This window comes from Gossypium hirsutum, chromosome A04 (genome assembly GCF_007990345.1).
Source record: "Gossypium hirsutum isolate 1008001.06 chromosome A04, Gossypium_hirsutum_v2.1, whole genome shotgun sequence".
Classification (NCBI taxonomy): Eukaryota; Viridiplantae; Streptophyta; class Magnoliopsida; order Malvales; family Malvaceae; genus Gossypium; species Gossypium hirsutum.
Genome location: NC_053427.1, coordinates 63373352 through 63391005, shown reverse-complemented (window position 1 = coordinate 63391005; position 17654 = coordinate 63373352). Strand labels below are relative to the sequence as shown.

At 35.9% G+C, this 17654-nt stretch overlaps 1 non-coding gene across 1 annotated transcript; it reads left to right on the top strand.

Moving 5' to 3' along the window:
* Positions 1-16157: 16157 nt before the first annotated feature.
* Positions 16158-16264, top strand: LOC121228556 (small nucleolar RNA R71). The gene has a single exon (XR_005926132.1). It is a non-coding gene; the product is annotated as a small nucleolar RNA R71 (small nucleolar RNA).
* The last annotated feature ends 1390 nt before the right edge of the window (positions 16265-17654 follow it).

The following is a 17654-nucleotide window of genomic DNA, read 5'->3' as shown; positions in this document are numbered from 1 at the left end:
TGGATCTTTGGACCACTTCATCTGAGACTGCCCTGAATTAGATGAGAAAGAGAAAAAGCAAGACGTGAGGACAAATAGTGCTTCTGTGAGGGGTAGACCACAGAAGAACCTGGGCTGTGGGGCTAGCAGTAAAAGTGCCCCTAGAGATTCAGCTGTGTGGCCCGAGGGCCATGCACCTGCAAGGACTTATTCCATTCGCCTTCGTGAAAAGGCATCTTCCCCAGATGTGAATACTTTTTCTCTTCACGATATCTCTGTTATTGCTTTGATTGATCCAAGGTCTACTCATTCCCATGTATGCATGAAATTAGTACCCAGTATGAATATGTCTGTTGAGTTCACTGAATTTGTGATAAAAGTGTCGAACTCGTTAAGCAGACATATGATAGTTGATAAAGTGTGTAGAGATTGTCCTTTGATAATTAAAGGTTATTACTTTCCAGCTAATCTCATGCTATTACCATTTGATGAATTTGACCTAATTTTTGGCTGGATTGGTTAGCTGCTCATAATGTGATAGTGAATTGTGGTAACAAGTTCATTGAAATGAAATGTGAGAATGGGGATATTATTCGAGTTGAATCAGGCGAACTGGATAACTCACCATTACTGATTTCGTCTTTGACTACCGAGAAATATTTGAGAAAATGGTATGAGTCCTACTTAGCATTTGTGTTGAACACAAAAGAGTCGGAAGTGAAAATTGAAATAGTGCTGGTGGTATGTGAGTATCTGGATGTGTTTCTGGAAGAGTTGCCGGGATTACTCCCAACCAGAGAAATTGAGTTTGGCATCGAGTTGGTCCCTGGTACGACACCTATCTCAATTGCTCCATATAGAATGGCTCCAACGGAGTTAAAGGAGTTGAAGGCTCAGTTGTAAGAGTTAACAGATAAAGGTTTTGCAAGACCGAGTTATTCACCATAGGGTGCTCTCGTACTTTTTGTGAAAAAGAAAGAGATTGTGCATAGACTATCGACAGCTCAACAAGATGACTGTGAAGAATAAGTATCCCTTGCCGAGGATCAATGATTTGATCGATTAGTTGAAGGGAGCTACCGTGTTTTCTAAGATCGACTTAAGGTCTGGCTACTACAAGCTAAGGGTTAAGGAGCAAGATGTACCAAAAACTGCATTTAGGACAAGGTATGGGCACTACGAGCTTCTTGTTATGCCCTTCGGTTTAACAAATTCCCCTGCGGTGTTTATAGATTTGATGAACCGAATTTGTGGCCGTATTTGGATAAGTTCTTAGTGGTCTTTATCGACGACATACTGATTTACTCATGTGATGAGAGTAAGCATGCAGAGCATCTGAGAATTGTTTTACAAACCTTGAGAGATAAGCAGTTATATGTTAAGTTCGGTCAGAGTGAATTTTGGCTTAAAGAAGTTGGATTCCTAGGATACATAGTGTCGAAAAATGGAATTAGAGTTGACCCAAGTAAGATCTTGGCCATTGTTGAGTGGAAACTGCCGAGGAATGTGACGGAGGTTCGAAGCTTTTTGGGTTTGACGGGGTACTAGAGAAGATTTGTGAATGGATTCTCTATGATAGCTACTCTGATGACAAGGTTATTACAAAAGGATGTCAAGTTCGAATGGACGGATAAGTGCCAACTGAGTTTTGAGAAACTATAGGCCTTGTTGACCGAAGCTCTAGTTTTAGTGCAACTGAAACCAGGAAAAGAGTTTGTGGTGTATATTGATGCGTCCTTAAATGGGTTAGGGTGCGGACTCATGCAAGAAGGCAAGGTAATAGCCTATAAAAGCCACACAAGAGAAATTACCTGAACCATGATTTGGAGGTAGCAACTATAGTGTTCGCGTTGAAAATTTGGAGGCACCATTTGTACGGTGAGAGGTGCCGAGTATTTACTGACCATAAGAGTCTAAATTAGTTGATGACTCAAAAGGAGCTGAATTTACGACAAAGGCGGTGGTTAGAGTCGATAAAGGATTATGAGTTGATTATCGACTATCATCCGGGAAAGGCAAACGTGGTCACCAATACATTGAGTAAAAAATCCTTATTTTCTTTGAGAGCAATGAACGCCCAATTGGCCTTGTCAGAAGATGGTTCAATTTTAGCGGAGATGAGAGCTAGACCAAATTTCTCCAAGAAATTTGTGAAGCTTAAAATAATGACAGTGAATTGCAAGCAAAGAGAACTTGGTGTGAGTCAGGCGTTGAATCAAATTTTTGGATTAGAACCGATGGATGCTTGATATTCCAAGACAGAGTTTTGTGTACCCAAAGATAATAAGCTTATTCAGAAGATTTTACGATAGGCCCATAACTGTTGTTTGTCTACCCACCCGGGTAGTGTGAAAATGTACAATGACTTGAAGAAAATGTACTAGTGGTCGAGAATGAAAAGAGACATTTCTGAGTTTGTCTTTAAGTGCCTAGTTTGCCAGCAAGTGAAGGCTGAACAGCAAGTACCCTCGGGATTACTTCAGCCTATCATGGTTCCCGAGTGGAAGGGGGATCAGATTACTATGGACTTCGTGGCAGGTTTACTGGTAACCCGAGGAAGAAAGATGTTGTGTGGGTTATGGTTGATCGACTGACGAAATCAGCTCACATTATCCCAATACATTCAGACTTCTCACTTAATAAGCTAGCTGACTTGTACATTTTTGAAATTGTGAGACTTCACGGAGTGCCCTTGTGGATTGTTTTAGATAGAGACCCGAGGTTTACCTCGAGGTTTTGGAAGAAGTTACAAGAGACTTTGGGAACAAAACTAAATTTTAGTACAACATTTCACCCACAAACCGAAGGTCAGTCCGGGAGGGTAATTCAGATATTAGAGGACATGTTAAGGTGTTGTGTTCTCAAGTTTCAAGGCAGTTAGGAAAGGTATTTACCCTTGATCGAATTTGCCTATAACAACAGTCATCAGTCAAGTCTAAAAATGGCACCTTATGAGGCTTATGGCGTAAGTGTCGAACGCATTTATATTGGACCGAGTTGAGAGAGAGTCAGATTCACGGGGTCGATTTGGTCAAAAAAACTGAGGAAAAGGTTAAAGTGATTCGTGATTGCTTGAGAGCTGCATCATATAGACAGAAATCTTATGTGGACTTGAAATGGAAAGAGATCGAGTTCCAAGTCAGGGATAAAGTGTTTTTGAAAGTATCCCCGTAGAAGAAAGCCCTTAGATTCGATAGAAAAGGCAAGCCGAGTCTGCGGTTTATTGGACCTTATGAGATGACTGAGAGAGTTGGTTCAGTAGCATATCGATTAGCCTTGCCTCGTGAGCTAAAGAAAATTCATGAAGTATTCCATGTATCGATGTTATGTCGCTACCAATCTGACCCCTCACATGTGATTTCATCGGATGAAATTAAAATAAGCCGGATATGACCTATAGTGAAGAACCAATTAAGATTTTGGATCGAGAGGTTAAGAAGTTGAGGAATAAAAGTGTCGCACTCGTAAAGGTTTTGTGGCATAGACACGGAGTTGAGTAAGTCACACGGGAACCTAAAAAGACTATGAGAGATCAATACCCTAACTTATTCACCAGTAAGATTTTTGGGGACAAAAATCCCTAAGGGAGAGAATTGTAATAGCCCGATTTTAGGGCTAGTCGAAATGGTGGTTTGGGGACCACTGACCCAAGATTAAATAAATTATTTTTGATATTATTTTATGTGTTGTGGCATTATTATATGAGTGCATGAAAAATTGGGCGAGGTAATTTTAGCGCTTGTGAGCTTAATTACGAAAAAATACTAAATCGCATAAAGTTCAAAAGTCTTAAATTGATAGCTAAGGGTGTTAAATTTCCATGGAACTTAAATTGGGGGTCTTTAAAGGACAAATAGACCCTAAAAAGAGTGCTAGGCTGGCCATGGGGACAAGAATGGTCAAAAAAGTCAAATTAGGTGAGTTTGGTAGCTTGTTTGACTAAAAAGAAATAAAATAAACAAAGGATGATATCATCCCTTTCCTATCTTCTTTAATGCTAAAAATATTAGCGATAGGAGGGTTTGAGAGCTTGAAAATTTTCAGCCACTCTCTATTCTCTTAGGTAAGTGATTTTGATATTTTTCTTGATGGTTTTTGCATTTTTTGACCCTTTGTAACATAAACTCTCTAACAAGGGGACTATTTTGCAAAATGGTTGAAATTCTAGGGTTTTTCCATGATAGCAAACATGTTGATTTCTGAAATTTTATGGAAGAATATGAGTTACGCTTGAGAAGTAAACAACTTTTGTGAAGTAATTTTCATGGAAGCCCTAACTAGGGACCATTTTGCATAAGTTGAAAAATTAGATGGTAAACGTGAGAAATAATGAGAATTTTGGGTTGCTATAAGAGTAAAAAGGGTTCGGCTAGGCTTAAAATATGAAGAAATTCGATAAAAATCAATTTTCAGAGCTAAGGGTAAAATAGTTATTTTGTAAAAGTATAAGGGCAAAATGGTCATTTTTCCCAATTACAAATTTTTGAGTACCTAGATAAATAAAATGATTAAATTTGTGAATCTTTATCATTATAGATCAAGAAGTGCAAAATATGGGCCTAAACCGGGGGATAGCAAACCGAGTAGACTAAGCCGAGCTAGTCGTCTACATTTTGTAATCCGAGATAAGTTGTATGTAATAATAATACAACTACATTGTTATTATATGTGCTTGAATTGAGATAGCATGAATTTCTTGTTTGCGGAAATAATCATGTATGATAAATATTGAGATAGTAGGACTCCCGGGTGAACCTTAGGAACCAATCAGATATTCGTGCCATGACATTTGGGTTGTGACAGCCCTAATTTGACCTAGTTGGAAAGTAGTTTCGGGACCACAAAACCGAATCATAAAAATAATTAACCGTTATATTCTATGCTTATTGTATGTGTAAATGCATGTGAAAGTTTCATGCTTTAATTTTGTCATTTGTATGTGAAATTTACTAAATAGGACTTACGTGAGACAATTGTGAAATGTGATAGGTTAATTTTAAAGTAGTCTATTAATGCATGTTATAAAAAGGATGGACTTGTATGTCAAATATTCATTTTCTATGTAGTGGCTGGCCATGATGATGTTTTATATAGAATATATGTATTATTTATTAGTTAAATGGCTTTATAATTTATAATATTAAAAAAATAAAATAAGAGAAAAAGGGGTGATGAAAATAAAGTTTCATCTTTGTTCTTCTTGGCCGAATTGAAAGAAAGAAAATGGGGCAAGACTTTCGGTCATTTTAAGCTTGAGGAAGGTTAGTGAATTATGTTAGTTTTTGAAATTTTAAGCTTGTTTTAAGTTAATTAGTTAGTTTCATACTTAGCCCATGTCAAAACTTTGAAATTTGGGTGATGATTTGAGCATTCGGTTTTGGTTGATAAGGGAGGCGATTGGATTATTGTCTTTATGTTTTGATGAAGAATTGTTGAAGAGAAAAGTTTGAGTTAGTTAAGGTTATAAATTGCTAATACTCATATGTATAATAGCCGAATATGGATTTGCTTAATGACTTGAACAAATGCCGTTTGGGTGTTTTGAAATGAATAAATTAGATGTTTGATCATCTAAGGGTTCGGCATTGTGCATGATTTTTAAGAGTATGATTTTGAATAATATGAGTATTGGAATGTGAGTAATGTTATGCATAGGTAAAATTATTATGTTCAGCTTTGGTAGTATATATGTATAATTAATCCATTTTGCTAATAATATATAAAGTGATAACTAATAAGATTATTGATGACTTGTGTTTTATGACATTCGGCCAAGGACTATATGTGCTTGCTAATTCGGTTTAAGTGAAGTAAATATGACTGATGGATGTCATTAGGTTGTGGTTTATTACTGACTTGTTTTGGTTGTATAAATTATCTTGTGAATTGGTTTGGAAGTGGTAAATAATGAGCATGCTTTGTGGCCGTAAGGTTATTTTATAATGTGTCGTGACATTAACTTAGCTAGCCGAATTGATGAGAAATGAATTGGATATATATATAGGTAATATTGACAAGCTGCTTAGCACATAAGTTTTGTATATTGGTTCGGCAACTGAGTTAGAAAATAATTATTGGTAACATGGTAACTATGCACTTATATATATATGGTATCTTAAGCATATTTGTCCATTTGGTAAGGTTGGCTAATGGTTCACGTATGGATTATTCTATTCGATATGTGCATGAATTGAAGTAATAAGTTCGGTAATCAGCTTATGAAATACTTGTAATGATATATGCCCGGTTATAAGTTAAGCATTAGATAGTTGTGATTCATTGGATATAATGTTTGACTATTACTTTGGGAAATATATGAATGGTTGCCTATTAATTAGTTTGAAATGATTCATAATAAGTTGATATTCGTATATATATGGTTGAATTTATGTATAAGGTAGCATAATAAGTTATGTAAATCTTTGTTTGTACATGCGAATTAGATAGAGATTAAATAAGCATGAAATTGAGTCATGGCATATTTTATAAAATCTAATATGTATTAGAGCTATATATGATTGTCAAATGTGATTACTAAGAAGTAAAGTTGAGTAAGTAATTAAATAAATCTATTTGTTTAAATTAAGCTCAAGAGCAAAGAGGGTCGAAATCAGATAGGGGAAAAGAGAAAGCAATCAAGTAGCCTATCCGTAACTGTTCAAATATACCCGAGGTAAGTTTTGAGTAGTCACCTTTAGTATATACTTGATGATGCCTCGATACGTGTAAATTGGATGAATTGGGATCTTTTGGTTTTACTTGAATTAAGTTGTATGATAAATAACTTATTTATATGAATTATAGACGAATGGTCACAATAGGGTAAGTTTGAATGGTGAAAGGGATATGTGAGAATTATCTATGATGCTTGAACTGTAAGGTAAATGATGGTGCTCATATAGAGCTTAATTACGAATGTGGCAATGACTACTAATGTGATATGTTGAACGAGGTGTATTAATATACGATTAGATATGCATGATATTTGAAAATTATATCCGGACTTAAAGTCTGCAGGCTATATGCGGGAAATATATCCGGACTTAAAGTCCGCAGGCTATATGCGGGAAATATATCCGGACTTCAGGTCCGCAGGCTACATGCTAGAAATATATCCAGGCTTAAAGTCCCGAAGGCTTAGTCCTAGTGACTGGACTTGGGTTTTAAAACCTAGCAGGCTCAACGCCGGTGATTCGAGTAAGATTATGAATTCGAATGTTCGAGGTAAACCACTATTGATTATGTATGATACATTATGATGGCCAGGTACGTATTATGTATTCGTATGTGAATTGATTATAAAGTGAATTATTAGTATCAAAGAACAATATATATGTGTGGATGATTATTGTGTCTACGAATAAGAGAATGACCTATTCGGTCAATGTCATCATTATATGGAATTATGTGACTTAAATTAATTGTAAGAGTCATATAGTAGAGTGAAGTATGTGCTGAAGATTTCGGGACGTGTATGTGTATATATATATTCGGCCAAGTGAATTATAATTAGAATATGAGTTTTGTGATACTTAATGTTTGGTATAAATGATAAGTTTTAATTGTTTGTAATGCTCAAAACTTACTAAGCCTCGAAAGCTTACTCGGTTCCTTATTTCTATGTTTTATAGATTGTTTATTTTGGCCACCGACTTGGGGATCGTCAGCAGTTCATCATACTATCGACCTTTTTGGTACACTTATATTTTGGTCTAGATGTGGCATGTATAGGTTAGACTGTTGATAACTATGTTTTGTAACTGTAAATATTTTGGCCATATGAAAATGGCATTTATAACTTAAAAATCAATATGTATTCAGTTCGATCTCTGTTTTTGTTGATTGATAATGTGAATGAGAAATTTAATGTTTAGCTTGGTAATACCTCTTAGCCTAAATTGGGCGATTGAATTCGGGTTAGAGGTGTTACATGGGTTATTTGTGTGCTAGTGTAAGACATGTATGGGACATGCATCGGCCACATTATGAGAGCCAGTGTAAGACATGTTTGAGACATGCATCGGTGTTAAGACAAGAGCTAGTGTAAGACATGTCTAGGACAAGCATCGACCTAGAGATGTAAGCCAGTGTAAGACATGTTTGGGACATGCATCGGCTACGAGATGTGTCAGTGTAAGACCATGTTTGGGACATGTCATCGGCACGGATATGTGAGAGCTAGTGTAAGACCATGTCTGGGACATGGCATCGGCCTAGATTTTGAAAGTCAGTGTAAGACCATGTCTGGGACATGGCATCGGCTTGATGGATGAGCCAGGGTAAGACCATGTCCGGGACATGGCATCGGCATCATACCCTATGTTTGAGGCTTAATGAATATCCAATAGCATTCCAAATGGTTCAATGATGAGAGTTATAGTTTAAGTTAATCAAGAAAAGTATAACCATGTTGTGAGTGGTACAGGTACTTATTTGAAATGCATGAGTTGTGAGCACAATGTTTGCTATGTGAATTGTATTGGATAGTGATGAGTAAGTTGTGCTTATGCCTACTTTTGTGTTATAAGCATGGTGTTGAATGGTAAAGTTGTTGTTATATTTATTTGCATGCAACTTACTAAGCTTTATGCTTACTCTATTTCCTTTCCATTTTCTTATAGTGCCGCCTATTTAGCTCGAGGATCGTCGAACGTCGGTGGCATCAATCACACTATCACCCGAAGCACTTGGTATAGTTAGATCTTTCATTTTGATTATGGCATGTATAGGACCCTGACTTTTGAGTTTTGTGTCATTGTTAATTGGCCAAATGTGCTGACTTACTTTAGCATTTGATTCATTTTTGTATAAGGCCATGAAAAAATGGCTAATATTAAAAGTTTTTATGTGAATGCAAGCTCGTCTTCAAGAATGTGAAATTGTTGGCATGGTCGAATATATGTAATGTATATAGGCCTTGGCTATGGTTGTTTTGTTGTGGAAATCATATTAAGTTAAATTTTGATATGTTGGTTGTTGATAGATTTTGTTTTAGGGTGGCAAAGGCTTGGTAGATAGCCTTATATTGTCCACACTAGTAGACACATGGGCGTGTGTCTAGGCCGTGTGTGACACACGGTCAGCCCCATGCGCGTGTTGTTCGGTCGTGTGCCCCCTGCACGTAAAATTTGCAAGTCAGAATGCATGGTAGTAAACACAAGGGCAAAGACACGACCATGTGTCATAGCCATGTGGAGGACACAGCCTCTGACCACGGGCGTGTGCCTTGGCTGTGTGCCTCTTATTGGATGCTGACATCAGAAACAGAATGCCAAGGTTTTTAGACACGGGCTAAGACACAGGCGTGTCATGGCCGTGTGAGGGACATGGGCCATAGACACAGGCATGTGTCAGGTCGTGTGAATACCCTAGTAGGTTAGAATTTATAATTTAATTCACATGAGTATGGGACACGGGCGTGTCCCCAGATGCTTAGACCGTGTGTGTCACACGAGCCCTCAGCATGACCATGTCATAATGACCACACCGGTGTGTTGCCCTTCCACACGGGCGTGTGCCCTGTTTCAAGTGATATTTTCCAAAGTTTTCATTAGCGATCGAATTAATCTCAGACATTTTCCAAAGTATGATTTTGGGCCTCGTAGGCCCATATTAGGAATCAATGGGCTATGAAAGGAAAGTTTTAATTTGACCTAGTTTTTACATTTTAGAAAAGATTGAATGTATGTGTTTAAGTCAAGTAATGCCTCGTGCCCAGCTCCGGTCTCGGACTTGGGTAAGGGGTGTTACAGATTTCATGCTTACTAACAATTTTAACATGATAAGTAGTTGACATACCACTTTTGACCACAAACATCTAAGTTCAGTATGTTTCAAAATCTATAAGTATTAAGGGTCTCACCTATAGGGGTCCATTAATAAATCATACAAGGATATTTAGGTGAATACAAGTCATTCAAACAGAATACAAATAGTCATTTATGTGAATGTTTAGTATGATCTCCATTCATGTATAAAGATATTTAGGTTAGATAGGGCTTTTCGGCTTGTAACGTTCTGAGGCTTAAGATAGGTATGGAATTCAAAAATAGTAAGCACCCAAAGGTTACAAACACGAAAATAGTTTGACACATCATATTGATCCCTTTTCTTCCCTCATTAGTGACCTGTACTTGTTCACCGCCTTTTTTTCTCCTTCTTTCACCTTCCTTGTCTCTGCATAGGAAATCATATTACAACATGGTAACCACGGCTAGCCTACGAGTTTTTATGCACTAATGAATGAGTTTTCTTTTTTTTTTTTGTGACTTTGTCACTTACTTTTTCAACTCATCTCACTCAAGAATGCTTTTTTATTCAAGTACTTTTTCTACTCATATTACTTTTGTTTTGTTGATTTCTCTTTTATTTTGCACTTTTAGGCTAACCTATAGTTCCCACATAACACTAATCCTTCCTATTTCTCTTTGTTTTTACAAACTCTTCCTTAATGTATCTACTCAACCCTCAATATGTATGACTAGATGTCTATAATCATGTAGTACAGGACCAAAGAAAAAGGGTACATACAAGTTATCAGTTTTAGGCTTGGGGTTTGTAATGAGGGTCATCAAGAAGTGTCAATATCCTCAAAAAATGGTACTAAAGGTGAAATATAAATAGGATAGCTTTTTGGACTACATGTGATCCAAACAATGTCTTAGGTCATCCCTAAATATCTCATCATGCACAAATTTAATCAACCAAACAAAAACAAATTCAACCATTTATCATTCATACTAGCATGCTCATTTCCTTGTATTTTCTATATCACTTGGTACAAATGATGGCTTAATACCTATTTACAATGTAACATATAGAAATTTAGTAGTACAATAATCAAAACTTTAAAATTGCCTATCATCATGCCAAATTTATTCATAAACACAAGCAACCTATGTACATGGTCCTAACCAATCGTTGTCTTCAAGCTCAACCATACTGAAAGACAAAAAAAATCATAGAAAATTTAAAATTTAAAAAAAACCTATGATACCCCCCACACTTTAGTTGATAGAAAAAATCATAGAAAATTTAAAAGTTAAAAATAGCCTCGTCATCATCCATCTCATCATCCCTGTCGTCCTTCTATTCTTATCCTTTCTCTTTGCTTTCTTGCGCTTCTTCTTCTTGTTCCATATCTGTTGGACCAATATATCAGGTGTATAATCGGGGATTTAGATATTATTTTTCCTAGAAAACTGTTTAAAAATTGGTCTCAATTCTTGCATCCATTGAATCATCCAATCTAACTTTAAATGACTATTCTCACCAACGTCTTGTTGAACCCATGCCAACCTTTGTGACGAAGTGGGTGTAACTATCATTTGTTGTTATCGCTTAATCCAATCTTTTATCTTTTTAGCCTGCATCTCGATGTATTGTTGGAACAAGGTGTCCCCAATAATCCTTCAGGATAGATTCAAAGACAATTTAATGGATGTCATAGGTACGCCCAACTTTTTGCATAAAGCTGTCACTAGATGGGGAAAAAACATTCCCACATTCTGGCTACTAATGCATTTTCCCATGTTGTAGTGGATCCATTTGCCAACACACACCTACATTTTCTGCAAAATAGCATAAAGTAAAACTACTTTAAAGGCATTAACATTTTAAGCATTTAAATCAGGTACAATTTGTGTGCAAACAAACTGAATCCACATCTTCGCCTCAGGAAGCATGGTAACTTGATGAAAAGATACTGGCATATTGGTACCTGCACTATACTTTCATCCACCCCTTCCTTTAGTTAAAAAGTTTCTAATATTATCCATATCTATGTCTCTAAAATATTCTAAATCAGTTTAATCGATGAAATCATTCTCATAGTATAGAGAATTATAAAAGTAGCAAATTATTCGAGGGGTTACACGTACTTCTTTTTCCTCGCACAAGTATTATATCCCATATATGTCCTTCGGTATTTTTAGACTCGTGGTTCTGTAAAGATGTGTAAAATTCTTGAACAACGAGAACCTTGGCATTATCATTTGGGATCATCTAAAAACATTCCCATCAATGATATCTGACCAAAGGCGAAATTTCTTTACACAAAATTATCGATGGATCAAATCCCATCTCTTGAATCAATGTTTTTCCTTAAAGTTCATTAAAATACTTTTCAACATTCATATTTGGAAAAGTAGAAGGATTTTCAATCATTGATGGCTCCATTTCTATTTTTCGCCTAACTTTCCTAGGAGACATGATGTTTCAATCCAAATGACTTACTAAATAAATGATTCAATAGAACAGTAAAAAGTTTGAGTTTAGGAACCCTTAACCCTGAATGCATAGTCCAAGTTTGTTTAAATTCCTTGCTTACCCATAGTGCTCCCAATCCTTGTTGCTCCAGGTTTAATTAAAGAGTTTGTGAAAGGAAATTTAGAAAATTGAGGGTTTAAGGTTTAAGAGGTGTTGAGATCTTTGAGAGAGTTTGAGGAAGTAAGGGTTAAGAGGTGTTTTAATTAGTGGTAAATATAGTTTGAGGTTATAAAATTAGGGTTTTAAAGGGTTAAAAGTCGAGTAAAATTGATGTTTAAGCTGCCAAGCTGCGCAATGGGTTAGGTCAACCCTACAGAGCATTGTAGCGATGTTGTGACACAGGGGATCCGTGTTGCGACATCCCTGGCAAGATACCGATGTCGTGACACATCTGTCAGCTTAGAGGTCCTAAGAAAACTATCTGCTATGTCGGGAATCTCTAGTACAATGTTATGACACTGACTCTGTTTCGTCCCAAAATTCCTCTTTAAAGATGTTTCGGTGTAAAACTGAACATATATCAAATAAAAGTTAGAATCTAAATGATGGTGTTAGTTAAATATACAATAATTTACAAAAAATCATGCAGTCATTCACATATTTTAAGTTATAATACCATATTTATTTGGTAGTGTTGTCAATTCACCTATAGACGATCTCTTTATTCTATTAGTGTTAGTCCACCGCCCGTCATGCCATTTCACCTTTGCTCGCTTTTCTCATTCTTTGAATCTATTTATATTCTCTGCATTCACAAAGAGAAGTATCTTCCTTGATTCAGGAATGTTAGAAATAGATAAGTTTTTGCAATGTTCCTCTAATTTTCTCCTATCTTCCTCGTTCGGTTGATAGCCACATTTGAAAGTTTCAGTCTCACCATTAATTTTTATAGTTAACTCATTTTTCTCTAAATCAATGGTAGATCTGGAAGTGGCAGGAAAGGTTTTCCTAGTAAGATCGGTTTCTCACGATCTTTTTCAAAATCAAGTACTATAAAATCCACGGGAATAATAAAACTTCACACCCTGACTAACACATCTTGTAGTACTCCCTTCAGATGTACTGAAACCCTGTCAGCCAATTGTAATGTGATTTGAGTTGTTTTAAGATTCCCTAACCCAAGTTTTTCAAAAATTGATAAGGGCATTCAATTGATACTAGCTCATAAATCACATAGGGCTCTAGTAAAGTGAACACTCCCTATCTCTATAGGAATAGTAAAACTTCCCAAGTCTTTCAAATTTTGAGGTACCTGTCTTGAAATAATCACATTATAGGAAGCATTTAGATTAACATGTTCTCCTACATTGATTTCCGTATGCCTTATCATCATCTCATTTAAAAACTTGGCGTACTTGGGAACTTTCTTAATTAACTTGATTAAAGGTAAGTTAACATTTAAGGTTTTAAAAAAAAAAACTTACAAATTCATCCTCTTATCACTTTTGTCTTTCTTCTAATCTTAATGGGAATGGGACTTTCGTGATTTTGGCATCTTTAGGTGTCTCTTTTCCTGTCTTAGCCGCTGGTGCATTCTCCTCCTCTAGTTCAGGTCCATTTTCTACTTCTACGGAGCTTTCTTGAGGTTCATTAGTATTATCCACAGTTACCTCTAGGGTAGGCATTAATGGGCTACTCAGTATTTTGCTCGATCAAAGTGCAATAGGTTTCACATGCTCTTTACCTTCCCTCCATGGATTATCTTCTGTATTGCTAGGAATACCTGTGTCAATTTGTTCTTTGATGTTGCTCATCATGCTCATCAATTGACTCATTTGATCTTTGAGCTTAGCAAATGTTCTTGTTGATTTACTGCACTTAGACTGCATCTACTTGACTGTTGCTTTCATTGACTGCATCTCTCCCTTAATCCTATTTAGATGTTGAGCACATGCATTATGATCATTTGAGTTGATTCTATCCTGAGGTTTCTACAAGTAATGAGGGTGGTAATTAGTATTTTTAACATGATTTGAATTGTTACCTCCTCCTTGGTCTCCTCCCTATCTCAAGTTTGAGTGATCTCTCCAGCCGGGATTGTATGTATATAACTAAAGGTTTCCATTTGATTTGCCATTATTTGGTGTAGCAAATTAAACTAGTTTTCACATTTAATGAGCTTGAATACAAGCATTTTCATTATGTTTTAGTTAATTTTCTTTAGTTTTACTTACATTCAATAAAATGTGCATATCGAGTCTTTTAATGACTTTAAGGGTCGATTGAGGGCTAAGAGAGCTAACGTATTTCGTGAGTGTGCAGGAGACCATTAGAAGGCATTTCGGGCCAATACTGGATGCTATGTCGCCACATGGGAGATCCAATGTCACAACATAAATAGTAGAATATAGAAAGTGAGAATTTTCCTTCAATGCAATGACAAAGGCTGAGGATGTCACTACATACCCCTAAAGATGGCCACAGGGGAGCATATTAGTTTTTATGTCGGAACATAGGTCTTAGAGTGTCGCGACATCAACTCTATGATGAGAATAAAACACGAATTAGGGACATTTTGGTCTACATAATCGAATTTAAAGCTTGGGAACATTAGCTAACCTAGGGTTAAGGATGACGACTACCTGAAGGCTAACCTAGGGTTAAGGACAGCGGCTACCTAAAGGCTATAAATAGGATTTTTTGGCACACATTATGGACACCATTCCATTAGCTAAGATTCTATCTTAGGTTTTTAGATTTATTTTTTTGTTTCTCTTAGGTTTTCATAGTTTAGTTTATTTGTTTCTTCAAAAAATCTGATTATAAAGCAAGATTAACTTCTGTTGAATCGTATCATTCAATATCAATCAAGATTTCCTAAAATTTTCATTTCGCTTCATTCCCCATGATTAATTCTACCATTCTTTTCATGTTGCTTATTAAAGCCATGAGGAACTAATCCTTCTATGGGGGATTAGCTAGTGGAGGCATGATCTCTTATTGTTTTCTAGGGTTACTCAACAGATCAATTGTTTGGAAAAGGAAGAACGTGAAACAAACCCTAGGCTTGATAACCTTGGGAAGTCATCAAGGTGGGAATTAACCCAAAATTGGTATTGCCCATTCGTGAACACTTTTACCCTAAGCCAATTTAGGCTGTGAGGTTAGAAGATAAGTAGTTATTGTTGACTAATTATGTCAGCAGAAGATCGAAAGATCCAACTAGGGTAGCGACTAGTTGGTTGACGAGAAACTGATACGACAATTAATTGGGATTGCTGAAGCAAGCTAATCACCCTTTCTTAGTTTTGATTCATTCTATTTATCTTTATCTCTTGCAATTTTAATTTCTTTTTTTTTATGATATTTTTATTATTATTTTACAAACCTTAAAAATATTTCTTATTTACTCTCATATTATAACTGACCCACTTCATTATTTAGGTTAAGATTTATTTAGTACTCACCTCTCTTGGATACAATCCACGGAGTACTCACCCACTTCATTGTAAAATTTATATTACAATTCGACCCATATACTTGCAGATACTACCTCATAACTCTCTATTTTATTGCAATATTCACACTCTAGATGTTAGTACATCCAGAGGTGGTCACCACCCCTATTCCCGATATAATTCATATCCTCACTAGGATTATTGATATAATAGGATAGTGACTTGTCTCCTCCATGCATAGATAGTGTAGAAGAAAATTCGATACGGTTATGTCTATCCACTATTTTTTGATACTTATCATCCTCTTGAATAACTTTTACCATAGCGGGTTTCTAGCCATATGTGAATTGTTCAGTCAGCTACTGACAGGAGTTTAATGTCATATTTTCAATAATTTCGTACGCATCATCATACGTTATATTCATAAGGGCTCCTCTTGCTGCTCCGTCTAATCTAGATCATGTGTTTGCATCAAACTCGTTATAAAATACCTTTAATCGCATCCACTTAGGAAATCTATGGTACGAGCATTTTTGAATCAACATTTTGAAGCGTTCCTACACCTCATAAAAACTTTCTCCTTTCATTTGTTTGAAGACAACGATCTTTCTTCTTAGTTGGATTGCTTTACTGATTGGGAAAAATTTTTGTAAGAACTTTCTAACGAGTTCATCACATGGTGTGATAGACCCTGGTGCCAGCAAGTCTAACCAAGAAAATATGTTATCATTTAGATAAAAGGGGAACAATCGAAGATGAATGGCATCATCTGTGATCCCATTATACTTAAAAGTATCACAGAGTTGAAGAAACTATTTCAAATATTAATTAAGGTCCTCTGTCATAGTGCCCTAAATTGCAAATTATTTTGGATCATTTGTATCATCGTCAGTTTGATCATAAAATTATTAGTCGTACTCGCCAGTCTTGCTCTACTTTCTTGAACCGTGTCTAAACTTGGTAGGGCATAGTCTCTTATAGTTCTCTCATTCCGAGCAATATGCACATTTACAAGTAGCTGTTGTGTTGGTAGGTCTCCTAGAGCATTATCGTCAACGTCACCGAACAATAGATTGTCACATGGTATGTTAACTACAACGGGTGGTGGCTGTTCTTGCATCTGCTGTTGCTGTTGTCAACGATTCCTTCAAATTATTCTCTCTGGATCTATGGCTACTACAATAGGTGTGCCTCTATTGTGATTCATACACTAAACCCCAAAAAGATAATATTAGTAATAATAAAATATAATCGTATATATAGTTGAGAAATTTCCTAATTATTCTTTTAAGAGAAAAAATTAAAATAAATCCAGAGTGTGAATACTACACTAAAATGGAAAATTTCGAGGCGGTATCCGCAAGTATACATGTTAAATTGTAATATATTTTACAATGAAGTGAGTATACCCAAGAGAGGTAAGTACCAAATCAATCGTAACCAAACACTTAAAGATCTAATTAATACTTTTAAATCAGTTATAGTATGATAGTAAAATAAGAGATTTTTTTATGGTTCTTTTAATTAATAAAATAAAATAACATAAAAGAATTAAAATTTCAAGAGATAAAGAGAAATAAAGTGAATCAAATTTGAAGATAGGTGATTATCTAGCTTCAGCATTCTCAATCAACTATCATCTTGAGTTCTTTATCAATCAACTAGTTGCTACCCTAGCAAGATCTTCCGATCTTCCACTGCCATAATGAGTCAGCAAGAACTACTTATCATCCAACCTCACAGTCCAGACTGATTTGGGGTCAAGGTGTTCACGAATGGTCAATGCTAATTTTGGGTTAATTCCCACCTTGATGACTTCCCAGGGTTGTAAGGCCTAGGTTTTGTTTCATGTTCTTCCTTTCCTAAATAATTGATTCGTTCAATAACCCTACAAAACAGTTAAAAGATCATGCTTCCACTCGCTAATCCCCCATAGAAGGATTAGTTTCTCATGGCTTTCATAAACAACATGGAGTAGATGGAACAATTATTCATAATGAATGAATAGTA